Source organism: Pinus tabuliformis, chromosome 1_1 (genome assembly GCF_031772625.1).
Source record: "Pinus tabuliformis cultivar Carrire ecotype Pingquan chromosome 1_1, CPIR1, whole genome shotgun sequence".
In the NCBI taxonomy this organism is placed as follows: Eukaryota; Viridiplantae; Streptophyta; class Pinopsida; order Pinales; family Pinaceae; genus Pinus; species Pinus tabuliformis.
The window spans coordinates 362681634-362700012 of record NC_142297.1 but is presented as its reverse complement, the minus strand read 5'-3'; the positions used below and the strand labels follow the sequence as shown (position 1 = coordinate 362700012).

The following is an 18379-nucleotide window of genomic DNA, read 5'->3' as shown; positions in this document are numbered from 1 at the left end:
GAGAATCAAAACAACTTCTAGAAGTGCTATGACATTAATCCAACACTATGTTTATAAACCGGTTCGTACTAATGGACACAGGATGTGTAAAATGTATTCTCTAACAAAAATTTTCTCTGTCGGCTAGTTTAAAGCTTACAACCTTACTCCTATCTTGAAGAAAGGGTACTTGCTTCCCTTTCACTTCATACGTATATGAAAACCCAATTTTGTAAGCACCCAACTCCCTATGGTTAGTGCATCAATAATGTAAGTGTAACACTCATCCATGTGGCAGTCATAAGGCATTTAGGTAAGGTTTTACTAACACTGGCATCCCAGACCATTAAGATCTATCCATGGCCTCAAAATGATGTATTTCCTTTACTCAATAGAACACTCATCATTTCTCTCTCCCAATCATCAATTTTTTTCTCTTCATTCTGAATGAGAAATCAATCAACAAGTCACCATTTTAAATGTTAGTTCACAATATGTTTAGCTTCTCTCTTGTTCTTACACTCTAGTCTTCTCGAAGCTTCGGAATCCCGAATCTTAAACACAATCTCATGATGTGCATTCAGGGAGGCATAATTCACCCTTGCTTTACATCAAATTACCCCCCTAGAATTCCCTTTTCCTTTACATGCCTCAATGCAAGGCATGCCAAGTCAGTACGCGCTCAGTTAAATTATTAAGTTGAGGGGCATCATATATACCCAATGCCACCTACATGTTCTTCCTCTTCCTATGTCGTAGAGTATGAACAGTCAGCCAGACTAGTGAGGATCCCCATTAATAATAACATTTATGTTGGCATCTGAATCAGAATGACGTGTTTCCCTTAATTATATGTTTTGGTTTCTTAACAAAAAATACTAACAGAGATAGAGACTCTCAGATCTGTCTACTTCCGGCCCCTATGCCCATTTTCATCTAGGTTTTTACCATGTCAGTGTCCCTTTCTTTCTCAAAACTACATGAAATGAATTGATCTATCCATTTCGTAATGCCTTTGGTAAATTTTTCTATCAAATGCTCTAAGGTATATATGAGATCTAAGGGTTTTTTTGGTTGTTTCTGACATCATATATTTCTGCTAACCATGATATAGGTTTGATGTAGAGGATTATGATTGAGTAAGGGTTGCATTGGTCGATATCTGTTTAGGAGAAGAAGAAGGAGAAAAGTGGTGTTAGGGTTGAGAGCTAAAGATGTTTGTGAAAAGAGGAGCTGTGTGGAATGGAGGGTGGCAGGGCTACCAACGTGGTAGAAATGGAGGATGGGGAGGTTAGTGTTTTCATCATCGAGTAGCTGTGGTGGGCTTCCTTGTTATCTTTGTGGTCATGCCATTGGTTTTTCTAGCAGCTAGGTTTTGTCACTCTGCATCTACATCTACAACTGGTAAGCTTCTTCCTTCCCTCCTCCCTCGCTGGTAAGCTTCTTCCTGCCCTCCTCCCTCACTGGTAAGCTTCTTCCTGCCCTCCTCCCTCATCAGGTTGCTTTTGTCTCTTTTTTTGGGGTGGGTCAGCGTTTAATTTATCTTTATTGGCAAGCATGCCCTTTCTTAATCTGGTAGTATTACAATGAAGTGTATACTTCTTACAACATTCAAGTAAGATCTCCATTACAATGAAGTGTAGTCGTCTTATACTATTTCAGAAATATCCCTTTCATTGAGAATCCACTGAACAATGTATTTATGTGATTTGAGCCTTGGAGGGGAATTATCACCACCATCGGTTAAACATTGAACCAAGACCCCATGGACCTACTTCAAAATTTGATTTGCCTTCACCACCACTGGTTAACCATTGAACAAAAACCCCATGGACCTGCTTTGGAATTTTATTTTCCTTTTAGCCTTTTTGCAGGATTTGAAGGCGCATATGTTATCAAACTTACTTTCCTCGCTTATTGTCAAAAGTTTAGCACCTCTAGCATTTTTCCAGACATTTTGTGAGTTTTCTTTATAGGTTTCCTTTCGTTTGATCTATGTGAAGCTGTGAACTCCATCTATGCATTAACATGGTACTATACCTACGAGGAGAAAGAATCAATATTTGTACCTCTCTCATGCAAGAGCAAAGGCTTTACCAACTGTCCCTAGGGTAATTTCCCTTGCCAAAGATAATGAAACCATTCATCCTGATAGCAGGAAATAGCAATGCTCTTTCCCTTTTTTAACAAAGGGAAATGCATATCACTGGTAAATTCACTGGGTAACTGCTCGGTGAATTTGTTGGGCATTCCTCGTTCCGAGGAGGATGGTACTAAGAGTGCGCTGGATTCTTCATAAGCTGGATGGGTATTACAAAATTATATTTGTTAAGAGTTCAGTTCAACATCTTACTCATGGGAATTGTATCTTGTGGGAATTGAATCTAGGTGGGAAGGGTAACAATCATTCTTCCCATCCACTCATTATCCAAGCCAGACCCACTTTCCATCCATAAATCTAAATCCACTTCTCATCAGTCAAGCTAAAACCAATTCTGATCCACCCAACCTAGACCCAATTCAGAACAACAAACTTGTTCACCAACTACTTTCTGCTATACATATCATTTTCACACTGTTCCCACAGTGTTCAGAGCACATTAGCTAAAACAAATGATAGATATTATACACACCATTTTATTATCGATGTGTAATGAAATCTTGATCTTAGCATCTGCATGATAGCAAAGCAAACCCCTTTTTAGCGTTTCAGTATTTTTATAGATATTCTTCTCCATAAAGTCTTTCTACCTGACCTTTTATGTGTTTTTTGTCATTTAAAACAACAGGGCACAACTTCTCAGGAGATGGATCTGTTAGAATGGTATTCTCTTTCCACATCTTGAAAACCAATTCTATTTTTCTATGGCCATTTTGTTCTTTTTCAGGATCTGGGCAATGCACTTGCACTTACGTTAGTCTAATCCCAGAAAATAAACAATGTCCCTAAACTAAAATTTAATCGACCTGAGTGGATTGAAATAGAGAGGAATTATTGAGGATACTGGAGCTCTATCATATGTTTAAAATCACTCTTATCTATTTATCTATGGGGTTCACAGGAACAGGCAGATGATTGGAGAAAGCAGAGTTTAATAGAGAGCATTGACTCTCTCTTCCCAAAGGAGGCAAGTATAAGAAACCTGCTGCATTTGGATATCTTAAATTTTCTTTCTCCCCTATTGAGCAGAGAATTGAAAATAAATTTTATTTACTGGGCAGGTGATTGATGTCATAACAGCTAACACAGAGGACTCGGGAACTCTAAACTTAAATATTGTTGGACGGAATGATTTATCTTCCTCATGGGTATTAGAAAAGCCCTCCGAAGTAAACCAAAGGGATATTACTAACTCTGAGGTACGATTGGTGAAGATTTTGGTTATTTTCTCTATTGAACATGTAAGGAAACCTGTGTGATGATGATCTATGTAGTTGAGTAGGGTTGTATTAAGCAGGAAGTGAAAACTAACATTGGCAGGGGTGCTTCTCTATTTCTAATGGTGTACATCAAGCAGAGGCAAACGAATTCTGGAGACAACTCAGAAAAGTTACATTCACAACAAGATGGTGTGATCTTCAATGAAGAAGGCAAGGAAAATCCTGAGGGGGGTAAAATGAATGATGAGGTGCAGAAAAAAACTTCCAATGATGAAGAACTTCTTACGAGGTTTCAAGAGGATGACATAGGAAGTGAACATTGAGACGTCAAAGAGAATGCTCTTGATGGTAAGTTTTGATTTTCCCTTGTTAACTGATCTATGCTATTGGTAGCCTACTATAAGGTAATGTCTAGTCAAACTCTTAGGACAATGGTTGTTGTAATGCAGACCATTTGCAGCTTGAAGAAAGTCCAACAAAAGTTTTGCAGAGGGTAAAATTCTTTGCTGCACTAGATCACTACTTTTTGTTCTCATGGAAAAGGGAATTGTTATATTATTTTCCAAAATCCTTTTTGAATGTTACTTCTCCAATAGAAAAATTTTATATTTCTTAGATTCTAGCATAGTATGCTTTAATTTATAGTAGTTTAATGCTTACAACAATTGAGACAAAAGAGGAGGGAGAAAAGGTCAATAGAGCTGATCCAACAGATGAAGAAAAATGAGTTGAACTTGAAAACACAACAATTAAACGTTCCAAGGAGGTAGATTCTGTTGTCCTGGGAAAATACAACATTTGGAGGCGGGAGAATGAGAATGAGAATTTTGACTCCACTATTAGATTGATGCGAGACCAACTGATCATGGCTAGGGTGTATTCAAGCATTTCCCAGGCTAGGAATAATCTTGATTTATACCATGAATTGATGCTTCGTATTAAAGAATGTCAGCGTACATTGGGTGAGGCTAATGCAGATTCTAATCTACCTCAAAGGTAATAGTTTTCGCATTGGCTGCTTCTAAATCAAGAGCAGTCAGTGCTTCCATTTGCATTTGGTGTTCATATCCTATGCTTCTTTTAAAGTTGCAGTCTGTGTGTTAATATTTCTGCTTTTCATTCTCTTATTCATCACTGATAATTGATATGAATGTTTCAGTGCACCTAAGAAGATCAAGGCTATGGATCATGTCATATCTAAGGCTAGAGAAAAATTTTATGACCGTGCGACAGTAACAAAGAAGTTGCGAGCCATGCTTCAGTCTGCAAACGAGCAAGTAAGGGCCTTGAAAAAGCAAAGTACATTTTTAAGTCAATAGGTAGCAAAGACTGTTGCCAAGGGCACTGTCTGTCCATGCAATTGACCATGGATTATTACTTGCTTGCCCTTGAAAAGTGAAATTTCCTAAAATGGAAAAGTTGGAGGATCCAACTCTTTATCACTATGCATTATTTTCTGAAAATGTATTGGCTACATTTGTGGTTGTGAATTCAACTGTCATGAATGCTAAGGTGAAGTGTTATTAATTTAAAATACTCTAAAGTTTAGAAGTCCAATAGTTTTGCTGCATTTTACATTTAATATTTGGATCTCATTGTAGGTGATTTACTTGTGTTTGCAGGAATCTCAGAAACATGTATTTCATCTCGTCATAGACAAGTTAAATTTTGGGGCCACGAAAACGTGGTTTTTACATGTAGAAAATGTTGATGATTTTAAATGGCTCAATTCCTCCTATTTCCCTATTCTTCACCAACTTGAATCTGCAACTATGAAAGAGTATTATTTCAAGGCAGATCACCTGACTACACTCTCAGTAGGTTCCTCCAATTTGAAATATAGAAATCCAAAATATTTATCCATGCTAAATCATCTTCGTTTCTATCTTCCACAAGTTTATCCCAAACTGGACAAGATCCTTTTCTGGGATGATGATATTGTGGTGCAGAAAGATTTGACGCCCTTGTGGTCAGTAGATCTTCATGGAAAGGTTAATGGTTCAGTGGAAACTTGTGGAGAAAGCTTTCACCAGTTTGACAAATACCTTAATTTTTCCAATCCGCACATAGCTAGGCACTTTGATCCTAATGCTTGTGGTTGGGCATATGGGATGAATGTATTTGATCTCAAAGAATGGAAGAAACAAGATATAACTAGAATATATCACAAGTGGCAGAACATGGTAAGTGTGTAGTGTGGTTTATTTATGTTAATTCTTGTGATGCTTACTTTAAAGTATTTGAAGTAAATATGAAGTAACTAGCTAGAAAACTTAATGGGTTTTCCTTTTATTGTATGTCAGAATGAGGATAGGGTGTTGTAGAAGCTTGGAACACTAACCCCTAGATTTTTGCATTGGCTACTTCTAAATCAAGAGTAGTAAGTGCTTCCATTTGCATTTGGTATTCATATCCTTTGTTTCTTTTAAAGTTGAAGTTTGTGTGTCAATCTTTCTGCTTTTCATTCTCTTTTTCATGGCTGATAATTGATGAAATGTTTTAGTGGACCTGAGAAGATCAAGGCTATGGGTCATGTGCTATCCAAGGCTAGAGAACAATTTTATGACTGTGCGACAGTAACAAAGAAGTTGCAAGCCATGCTTCAATCTGCAGATGAGCAAGTAAGGACCTTGAAAAAGCAAAGTAAATTTTTAAGTCAGGTCGCAGCAAAGTCTGTTCCCAAGGGCCTACACTATCTGTCCATGCGATTGACCATAGATTATTACTTTCTCCCTCTTGAAAAGCGATAATTTCCTAAAAAGGACAAGTTGGAGGATCAGACTCTTTATCACTATGCATTATTTTCTGACAATGTATTGGCTGCATCTGTGGCTGTGAATTCAACTGTCATTAATGCTAAGGTGAAATGCTATTAATTTAATTTACCTTAAGGTTTGGAAGTTGAACAGTTTTGCTGTGTTTTACATTTAATATTTGGATCTCATTGTAGGTGATTTACATGTGTTTGCAGGAATATGAGAAACATGTATTTCATGTCGTCACAGAAAAATTAAATTTTGGGGCCATGAAAACGTTGTTTTTACTTAATCCCCCAGGGAACGCTGCGATACATGTAGAAAATGTTGATGATTTTAAATGGCTCAATTCCTCCTATTGCCCCATGCTTCGCCAACTTGAATCCACAACTATGAAAGAGTATTATTTCAAGGCAGATCACTCGACTACACTCTCAGCATGTTCCTCCAATTTGAAATATATAAATCCAAAATATTTATCCATGCTAAATCATCTTCGTTTCTATCTTCCACAAGTTTATCCCAAAATGGACAAGATCCTTTTCTTGTATGATGATATTGTGGTGCAGAAAGATTTGATGCCCTTGTGGTCAGTAGATCTTCATGGAAAGGTTAATGGTTTAGTGGAAACTTGTGGAGAAAGCTTTCGCCTGTTTGAAAAATACCTTAATTTTCCTGATCCGCACATAGCCAGGCACTTTGATCCTAATGCTTGTGGTTGGGCATATGGTATGAATGTGTTTGATCTCAAAGAATGGGAGAAACAAGATATAACTGGAATATATCACAAGTGACAGAACACGGTAAGTGTGTAGTGTGGTTTATTTATGTTAATTCTTGTGATGCTTACTTTAAAGTATTTGAAGTAAATCTGAAGTAATTAGCTACAAAAATTAATGGATTTTTCTTTGTTTGATTTCTAAGTTTTTCTTTTATTGTATGTCAGAATGAGGATAGAGTGTTGTGGAAGCTTGGAACACTACCCCCTGTATTGAATGCTTTATGGCTTGACCCATCCTTTGGACAAGTCTTGGCATGTGCTAGGTTTAGGATATAATCCTGGCGTGGACTGTTCAAAGATTGACAATGCAGTTGTTGTTCATTAGAATGGGAAGATGAAACCTTGGTTAGAGCTAGCAATGGTGAAGTATAGGCCTTGCTAGACAAAATATATAAAATATGATCATCCTTTCTTATAACAGTGCAATATAAATGAATAGTTGTGACCTCAATATTCATACTGCAACAAATTGCAGATGTAAAGTGTAAAGGCCCTTGATTCTGGAAGTCTTGTCTATCTCTATTCATTTTGATAATTCATTCTGATTCATTTGTTTTTGGAGTTCCATGGAAGGTTTCTAGTTTATGGCTTAATGAGTCAGGTTTCTGGAGGTGCAGTGGCCTACCCAAGTTTAAGATTTACAAATTTTATGTCCTCATTGTATTCCTTCATAGTTGGAAGTAAACTCCTATATAAGTATTCTTTTCTTTGTTAGTTAATATTTCTCTTTCATCGAGTAATTACACAATCTGTTCTTCCAAGAACACAAAGAAGTACAAGACACGAAGATTTAGGCTTTCAAGCCAGGGAAAAACCCCTCAATAGGGGAAAACCCAACAATCCTCCCCTTATTGAATTTATTCAAAATGAGATATCCAAAACAAGACCAAACAGTCGTTCCAAGTCAGCCCTCCTCTTTAATTCAAGGTCAATAGTTGAATCTTTGCCTAGTCAAAGTCAAAAGCAGCTTTTGAATTTCTATCCTTATTGCAAGTTTAGTCTCTTATTATAATATGCTGACTTCCAATTACAGACTCTTTGCCTTCTATTACTGATCTTTGGCTACTACAGAAAACCCTTGACTCTTTACCACAGATATTCAGATCCTGCTGCAAATAGATAGCTTTAGATTGAGATTCGGCTTAGTCACAGACTTTGGTTTCTTCAAGTGTTGTAGACTTCTTTTTATCCTCAGTTTTTCTTCTCCCGTTGGATTACAGACTTCAAGCTTTTTCACTTTCTTGGTTGCTACCCAAAAGAGGTCGAATATAGGCTAAAACGCCTGGATATCATTCTCCATGAGCTTTGACTTAACTAAAAAAAGAGTGACTATGCCTAGATTGTTGCCTTTGTAATGTTGAAATGTCCTACAATCTTTGCCTGTGACAAGATGCAATAGCCCTAATTGGACAACACTGAAACTAGCTCAATTTAGTGTTTAACTGCCATGACCAATTCCTTCATTTTCCCATAGCAGCTATGCTGCAATAGTCTCACATGGAGTGAGGGTTAATTTGCACATGGACATCTCTCTTTTGACAATGAAGGCAATGTACTAGGCTCTCATCTAATATATGTTGCTAAGATATAATAAACTTATGGTGTACGAGTTATCATCATTCTTACTCCTTATTTATAGTAGATTACTCCCTATATTTATGCTCATGGTTGAAATAAATAACTCTCCATTGAATTTCTATTAGCATCATTCAGAAACTCTTTATTGATTGATGCTCTATGAAATGCATCAACTTTGAGTTACTCATAATCCACTTTCTTGTTGAGTTAGAGATCAAATACCACGGTCCTGGAGCTATTGCATTTCCTTAAGGAGTTGCTAATTTGGTTTCTGTACGATTGATAAGAATTTCTCTCTCCTTACTTGGAGTGTTCTTAAGCGTTCTTGGGTGGATTTCTACTTACTAGAGTCGTTTCCCTCTCCCCTGAGCATTATTTTCATTTTCTGGGGCGAGTTTGAGCTCAATCTTGGTTGTCTAAGAGGCCATAGGTACTAGAAAAGGCCATACATAACTTTAGGAGATCATTGGCTTTCCAATTTCCCTTCATTCCCATAGATCCATGGAATACATGGTTGTTGAAATCTACAAGGAAAAACATTCTTGATGTGTATTTATGGTAGAATGTAATTATATTATAATGTTGTTAAATTGAGATTCATTACTTAAGTGATTCAAATTATATGTTGTTCCATTCGTATTGGGAATCGTTACATGAGAACTCATTAATTATAATTATTCACCAATAATATCTAGAGGTTGTTCTGTACTAGAATGATGATTGTCCAGTATGATGTATAATGAGGATAAGGTTGAAGAAATGAATGAGGAGAAATCTCATTCAGGGGGTAGTGTGGATGAAGGTTGTACTGTAGAAAAAGAAAATACAGCAGTATGGACAAATATGGACAAATTCTGATGAAGAACATGCAACATCAACCAACTTCGATGAAAACACAAAGTTTGAACAGTTTGAGCTGTCTGATTTCACAATTATTGCATATTCAACTAGTGGATCTGTATCTTCTTGTATTGATAATATGGAAGATCAAGATTACATACAACAATGTATACACACTTTTACCTTAAGGCAAAGTGTTGCGCAAAAGACCCTCAAGGAAAACTCCCCTGAGACAAGTATCAAGTCAGTGAGAAAAAACTGTTGTAAAGATGCTAGCAATCAATTGTCCAAGGGTGATTTTTGGATGCCCTCACAAGAACTAAAGATTGTATCCCACTATCCAAAGGATCTTCTCTCAACTAAAAAGGGTATGCTAATAAATTATTCTGGGAAAAAGGCACAACACATTTATCTTTGGTTGGGAGTTTATCCATATTGCCCATGATGTAAATAGTTATAATGTCATGTTGAGTAGATTTTTGGCACACCTTTAAGAAGGTATCATTATCAAATGGGGGCTAGAAATCTAAAATGTTATCCATTGAATTAGATATAGGATTATATTTTTCTAGATGGGAAGGTTGATATAGTTTGAGCTTGTAGGAATTAATTATTGGAGAATACTGTATTGTAGAGGAAGCTTTGGGTTGAATGAAATTTCATGAACCTACTGTAGAATCTATGAGCTAAATTTTTTATTTTTAGTATATGTAGGAAGCTTTTCACTCTATAGAATATATTCATGGCCTTTTGTATGGTCAAGAAGATTCCTAAACCTTAAATGACGACAATCTGCTTTTCAAAGTTAACAAAGATATTTTGGATATTAGAAAGACATTTGTATCATGCTTATGCATGGTACAAACTCTATATCCTCCAGAAAAGCTACAATAAATACTTAGCATAGAATGATTTGTCGCTGATGGCATCATTTGGATTGTTGGCTGCCATTGTGAAATGGGATGAGGGAAATGTGTAGAAAAATCATATTCTAGAAACCACTTATCTTTGGTTGGGAGTTTACCCATATTGCCCATGATGTAAATAGTTATAATGTCATGTTGAGTAGAATTTTGGCACACCTTTAAGAAGGTATCATTATCGAATGGGGGCCATAAATCTAAAAAGTTATCTATTGAATTAGATATAGGATTATATTTGTCTAGATGGGAAGGTTGATATAGTTTGATCTTGTAGGAATTAATTATTGGAGAATACCTTATTGCAGAGGAAGCTTTGGGTTGAATGGAATTTCATGAACCTACTATAGAATCTATAACTATAGAATCTATAAGCTAAATTATTTTTATTTTTAATACATTTTGGCCTTATACTATTTCTTATGACGGATGGCATATGATATTGTAGGAAGCTTTTCACTCTATAGAAGATATTCATGGCCTTGCTTATGGTCAAGAAGATTCCTAAACCTCAAGTGATGACAATCTACTACTCAAAGTTAACAAAAATATTTTAGATACTAGAAAGTCATTTGTATCATGCTTATGCATGGTACAAGCTCTATATCCTCCTAAAAAGCTACAATAAATACTTAGAATAGAAGCATTTGCAGCTGATGGCATCATCTGGATTGTTGCCTACCATTTCTATTATGCCCGATGATCACAAGCATGGGGCTCACAATTTTGAGCTGGAGAATGAGAAGGAAAGAAGTTCAAGAATGGCTAGTCTTCTAAGTTTTGGAATTTAGTTTGGATTCTAAAATGGATACTAGAAAAGTGGTAAGTTATTTCAATGAAAAGGCTTAAGTTCATCTATCATTGTTTGAGATGTTTGCATTTGTATAGGTATAAGTATTATATTTAATGCTTAGTTCAAGGAGTTTTCTTCCAATATCTCTAATAATAATATGTTTTTTTTCGCAGCTGTCACGCTCAACACTTCTATCTGAAGTGTTAAGTAATAGGTATAGAGATCATTAAAGAATTTATTTTCGAAATTAAGTCTTTCCTTGATGTTGCTGAGAAGTCAAAGCACACATATATTCTTCTAAGCACTTTTTATGCTTGTAAAAATTACCTCCCATATGTCTTTCCATATGTACCTTGTACCTTGTTACCTCCGAATGTACCTTGTTACCTCCAAACTTGCAAGTAAACTGTTACCTTCCATATGAAGAATTATCAACCACTGAGACAGAAATCAATGTTTCACCTGCCAAAGGTCCCAATGTTCAATCAAAAGCAGTACCCATAGCAGCAACTCCACCTCCTGTCCTAGATCTTCTTGGTTATTTGAAAGGTTTGGGAAATGCACTTGTCCCTACAGATTGGTAAGCGGTAGGCTCTGGGTGTGTATTAGATAGTCAATTCAATTTCATTTTGTAAATAAAAAATGGAAAAATTGGCTTTATTATTGTTAGATGTGAATTGTATTTACTATGATAAGCGTAAACCTGATTAAAGAAACTTGTGATATTTGGTTAATGCTTTGTGCATGCCTCCATTTCCTATTTTACTTGCATCATCAGTATGTCAAGGCCTTCAGATCAATGGGAAACTTATATGGCGCGATGGTCAAATTTTTTACAGCTTGAAGCTTTAGAATAACTCTTTTGGTCTTGCAGCTGCTAGACCTCTACAGGTGCAGTTCATAAAATGTGAAAATAGTTGAGATATTAGTTCTATTTGCTGTAAATATTGCTAGCTTAATAGGATGTAGATGCACATGTATTTTGAGTCCTTTTTCTAAGTTTTTCTCTTGGTAAATTCGGTGCCACCATTGTAGCCCGGTAGCTCAGCACACACACTACTACCAATGGTACTGTTTCAAAACATATCTCGTGGACTGGAAAACACTCTTTTGTAGGTGGAAGTAAAAAATAATCAACAACTTGTTTGGTATTTTAATGATAATATTTCATTTGAAGTTTTCTTCACTGAGGATGGAAGGATGGAGCGTGCAACATTTCTGGAGGTAATAATGAATGCTAGGATCTAAATTTTAAGCTTTGGAAATTTTCTTCATTGAGGATGGCATGATGGAGTGTGCAATGTTTCTGGAGGTAATAATGAATGCTAGGACCATTCCCTCTCCACCACTCTGCCTGTGCCTTCGACTCTGTTGGATTTTTAGGAATTTTGGGTCAGAAGGACTGGGCAGGATGGACAAGTCCAAGAGATCAAAAGGGGAAAAGGAAGAGTACATAGACAATGAGCTTGTTCTCTTCATTGAAAAGCTACAGGAAATCTAGGATGAGCTTGAGAGGGTAAGTTCTCATGCACTCTGAAAACTGTTTTTTTGGGTTATTTTATTTTATTTATTTATTTTTAAATTGGTCTTTTTCTTATCCTTTTTTAAAACATTTTGCCCATTCCTTTCTCTATGTATTATTTTTTTGATTTATTGGTGCATCTGTGGATTGATTGAATTTTTGCTTGTTCGTGGGCTGCTTGAGAATGATTTGTTACAGCCCTTAAGAGCGGGTTTGAGGAAAAGAGCGGGTTTTTCAGTAAACCCACACTTCATCTCCATATTCTTTCAGTCTTTTGGATATGGACATTTTGATTGGTTTACATATATTGTTTTTCCAATAGTGCCAGGGAAATTGTTCAAGGAAAAATTGAAACTAGAACATCCAAAACTTAGTTATTGCAGTTTTTTTGCCATATCCATTTATTGTTTGGGCGTGAGTTGGTAAAGCTCAGGGTTCAACCAATGTAACATTTTGTGCGACAATTCTTGATCAGTTACAGTCTGCCTGTTTAGGATTAGGTTCATAATGACTTGGTGACTTGAGGCTCTCTCAATGTAGTGTGCCGGACTCCTAAATCCCTTTTGGTCTCAATTATAGTTTGCACGTTTATGAGAAGGTCATAGTGGCCCGATCACCTGGGGTACTCTCGACCTAGTCACTGCCCCCAAAGGATCTAACAAGGTTGCTGGATTTAATGGCAATAGCTCAAATTCTATTTGGCACTTGCCCTTCGAGAAGGGTAGACGTGCCTTACCAATATGGTTGTTGACAGTTGGCTTATTCTTACATTCATTTTTTTATTAGTTGTTGGAAAGCTTTCTTGGAGGAATTAGTGGATAGAGTTTAAGTTGGATTCCGGATGACAATTAGAGTATTCCTACATTACATATTTGTAATTTCATAGTTTCATTCACATTGAGGAAGAACTAGATTCATTGTATCACTTTTGTTTTCCCTTTCCCCACTTATATAGCAATGTTGCAGCTCTGGATTTTATTTTTTCCTTCTACTTTTGCTCTTTGAGATTGAATCTAAAGTTTCCAGTACCTAGCAGAGCCTTTTTCTCTTCTATCATAAGATGCATGTGTGTGTAAACCTATGTAGTTGATGAAATAAGTTTGGAGTGGATTGAAACAGTGAGATTTTGTTGTGGTGGTGATGATGAATCATTTTTTCAATTGAGCATAACATGTTTATATGATATAATGCAGAAAAATGGAAAACAAAGTGAAATTTTTAAAGGGTGCATTGAGCTGCTCTCTTTTGGCTATTCATCTCCAGTTGTGTTGAATGTTAGAAATGGGGGCCAACTACAATTTTTTTTTCTTCCATGAGACTGTAGAAATCGGTCTCCAAATGAGTTGAAAATGTCCTAGTGCACTCCGGGTTGTTCAATCACTAGTCTTACATGGGATGTTTGTATTCAGGTCATTCAGGTTATTATTTTTTTTAGTTATTATATGATGTCCAACTATGTGGGGCCTTCTACATGGGTAAATTGCACTTGGGTATTATGGACAATTGAGTCCTCAATTATTTTTTGTGCTTTTCCTTTCACTACAAGGTCTTTAACATTCATTATTGTTCGATACGCTGAGCATTAAATATCATCTGCCCTTCTTTGTGCTTTGCCTTTCACTATAGGGTCTTTAACATTCAATATTGTTTGATATGCTGAGCATTAAATATCATCTGCCCTTCACCATAAACCATAAAAAAATAAAGCTTTCTTTATATATAATTTATTTGAATGAAAAAAAGGGAGAGAGCTGTTGTTTCAATTTCTCTAGCGTGGCATACACCAAACTGTGAAACACATCGTTTCTATTTTAACAGAATAAGCATGCAGTTCATTGAATTAAAAATCGAATTATATCAAAGCTACAAATCAGAACACCCATTTTTAAAAATCCCCCTATCAGGGAACAACATGGAAATATGCTTATTTCCATTAGAATCGAGTGTCAAGGCTATGATACGCAGCTTAATGTTATGAACAGTGCAACCTGTTTACATGAGATCGCCATTGTGAACTAATGGCATTCTAGGAAGGGGTGTCTTCCTTGTGTACAATCTGAAACAAGTTCTTCGTTAGATATATCAAATTTTCTGATAATACAACATTCAATAATCATGTGATTTTGGATCCTATGAATAGTAATAATGGGATACATAGGACTGAGAATTGACCATGGTTGGCAATGTCTAATCTCAGTAATTAGGCAGGGAAGACTGCAACTGAAGAAGGTGATGATAGCAATCTGCAGTAGAAGGCCTCTGATCTGGGTCTTGTTCCAAGCATCTATTCTGTAAATTCCTCAACAGCTCAGACACATTCAGCCCACTTGTCCTGATAAGGTGTCCAATACTCCACACATCAACTTTAACCCCATGAACACCCCTAGACATCTCAGGAGCATGATTCAAGCCACTAACATTATGAGGGTAAATATGAGGTGCACCAATGGCATCCTCAAAATCTATTATAAACCACTCATCTGATTCAATATTCTTCATCACGTTATCCCACCTGAGATTCTTGTGCATAAACGAAAGGGTGTGCAAAGACACTAGTTCCTTGGTCACAAATTTCAGAGCTTCCACAAGCTATTTGTGTTTGGTGTTTGGGTTTGTTCGTAGTTTTTAATTTTTATCTTTTTTCTTCAATTTAAAATCAATGACTATAAATGTAATTTTAAGGATTGCCATAACTCTTCACTTGGTTTGGTGTTTGGGTTTGTTCGTAGTTTTTAATTTCTATCTTTTAACTCTTTTCTTTAATTTAAAATCAATGACTATAAATGTAGTTTTAAGGATTGACATAACTCTTCACATAATCTTTTAAAGTGTGCTAGCTCAATGGAAGAGCGTCTGCTTCACAAGCAGGAGGTTGGTGGTTCGATTCCACTGTGCGCTAACATGAATTAATCAATGATTTTGTAGTTCATTTTTAATTAAATGTTTTTTATATCGATTTATTTCAATGGTGAGATATTTTTGGATTCATTGTTTTATATTGTCTCTAAAGAGACAAAAGTGATCTTTAAATAAAAATTTTATCATCTCTAGAGAGACAATAGCTAGTATTAAAGACATATTGTCTCTAATCCGAGTGTTGTCTTTAGAGAGACAAAAATGAAATTGTCTCCAGTGAGACAAAAATGAAATTGTCTCCTAAGAGACAATAATGGTTGTGTTATATACTCTCTTTATAGAGACAATATTTTTTAAGACAATAATCTTTAAAACAATATTCTTTAAGACAATATTTTTTAAGACAATAATCTTTAAGACACTATTTTTTAAGACAATAATTTTTGAGACACCCGCTTAAAGACAATATTTAAGACAATATACAATTCTATTTTTGTCTTAAGTTAAGACAATTTACCCAAAAAATGTATCAAATATTGTCATAAAACCCTCCTTTATGTAGTAGTGTTCATTACACCAAGCTACCTGACAGCTTCTAGTCTAGCCCAACAAGTTTTCTTATAAAACAATTAGGAATGTACAATGCTCATACACCAAAACATAGAAGTACAAAATAAAATTCAAAGAGATATATATTAATTTTTATGAAATTAAAAGAGAATTATTACAAGGAACCAATAGAACATAAAAATTCAAAAATATTTAATATTTTGTAATTGAGTGTTAAACCAAATAATGAAACATTTATAATCACAATAAGTTATGATAAATTTATTGTGTATGTGTAGGTAATATGATAGCCCAATAATACTATGTACCTTTATAATCACAATAAGTTATGATAAATTTACTGTGTATGTGTAGGTAATATGATAGCCCAATAATACTATATACCTTTAACGAGTACACTCTCTCAGTCTACCACAACACTGAATCCACCTTCACTTATCAATAGAAATAATGCTGGTCAATTTCGTCTTTCTCCTTAATAAAATCAGGCAACAACGTAAAAGAATCTCTGAGATCTTGAAATTGGAATTTGAAGACCTGCTTTCAAGGAATGGACGTTACACCTCTTTTCGTTCTTTTAGTTCAATATATCAACTGAACCTTCCTTGGTTGCATCACATTACATAATGGAGAAACATGAACCAAGACATAAATGACCATATTGATCACTAGGCACTTCTGCCATCGTAGAGCAGACAATGGTGACAATATCCCAACATTTCAAAATATGGTTTCAATCGTGTTCTGTACTTCTTTTCTGAACCCCAAATTTTCATATGAGTGAGCTCCATTACTCATTGATCCATCTTCAAGTTTGAATTTTCTATCAAATAGTACATAAGCTGCCGATGTCCAAGATGGCCACGATGACCATAACATGGATGGATGCATCAATATTACGTTAATAAGAGAGCGTTCATAATAGAGTCGAGTCTCGACCGATTGGGAACGAAGTGCAGTTTTAGACTGCGAACTAACCGTTAGAGCCAGAACTGTACGATAATCAATCGGCTTAATAACTGTCATTACAAGTTGCTTACTTGCATTGACTAATCACTTGGCTTAATTGGCGGAAACCAAAGAGATTTCCTGATTACCAGGAATGACTTTCCATCTTTAATCAAACTAGATTTATGCATTCTCTGAGGTATATGGCATTGTGATTCCACAAAGAAGGGTTGCCAACGAACAACTCACAGATATCTAAATGGGGTGATATCACATTCCTCTTCATCAATGATATGCACTGAGATGCCAAATTTGAACTTACATTGTTTTGTGGCTTGCAGTCTGGTGTCCTTGTGAAGCCATCCCAATGGAAATGGTGCACGATGTGGTCTTCAATCCCAATTTCTGTTGCCTCCGCAGACCAGATTCTTCTAACTTCCCGAGTCAAACAGTGCAGCGACCTTCTTTATATGTTCATAAGCGGGATCTTCTCATATCGATCAGAGTGAGAAATCATATGAGAAAATATACATCACATTGAATATACATTAGTTGTATGGGTAGTTGATAAAAACCTGAAACGAAGGGTTTTGAGATCATCTGGCAGATGATACCTCTAACAGTTGATAATCATCTGGCAGATGATATCTCTCTGAATATATTCAAGCTGGAAATTGTTCTTTAAACGAAAAGATCAAGCAAAAAGGTTAGGAGCATGGAACGATATCTCTTCCTATTGTTGCAATTACCAGATGCAGAAAATGATTTGTGCAGTTACATGATGCGGAATTTTTTGTAGTCGAAAACAGTTCTCGCAATATAAAAATGCGAGTATTTTTAGAATCAAGAAATATATTAATATTTATATTTAAAATACATTTAAAACAACTAGAAATTATAATATTAAAAATTGAATAACTCATTAAAAAGTGCATGACTCCGAATATGACTGGAAAATTATATCCACATAGCCAAATTTAATAATATATAAGAAACCTCTCCGGAAAATTTCTTTATTAAATAAATAGATAAAATTATATGCATTTTTCCAATCTCGCAAATGAACCTGTCACAAATGAACAGATTTTTCGAAAGTTGTTCTCCTAGAACATGCTATGATTTAGGGCTTTTCTGGATATTTTTTTGAGTATTTTTATAGTGGCTCTATCCAAATTTTCTACATATACTTCTTGCATTTGCAATATGTAATCTTCTCTTATGAATAAGAAATTAGTTTTTTTTCCAATCTCTAAAATAAACGAGTCAGAAATGAACAATTTTTTTGAAAATTGTTCTTCATACGATATGCTATATGACTCCGAATATGACTGGAAAATTATATACTCATAGCTAAATTCATTAATATATAAAAAACCTCTCCGGAAAATTTCTTTATTAAAATAAAAAATAAAATTATATACATTTTTCCAATCACGCAAATGAACCTGTCACAAA

General features: G+C 35.4%; 1 non-coding gene and 1 pseudogene across 1 annotated transcript; both read left to right on the top strand.

Annotated features, from left to right (window-relative positions):
* The first annotated feature begins 4225 nt into the window (after window positions 1-4225).
* Window positions 4226-7336, top strand: LOC149213105 (polygalacturonate 4-alpha-galacturonosyltransferase-like; annotated as a pseudogene).
* An 8041-nt stretch (window positions 7337-15377) lies between these two features.
* TRNAV-CAC (transfer RNA valine (anticodon CAC)) lies at window positions 15378-15449 on the top strand. Its single transcript has one exon. It is a non-coding gene; the product is annotated as a tRNA-Val (tRNA).
* Window positions 15450-18379: the final 2930 nt, after the last annotated feature.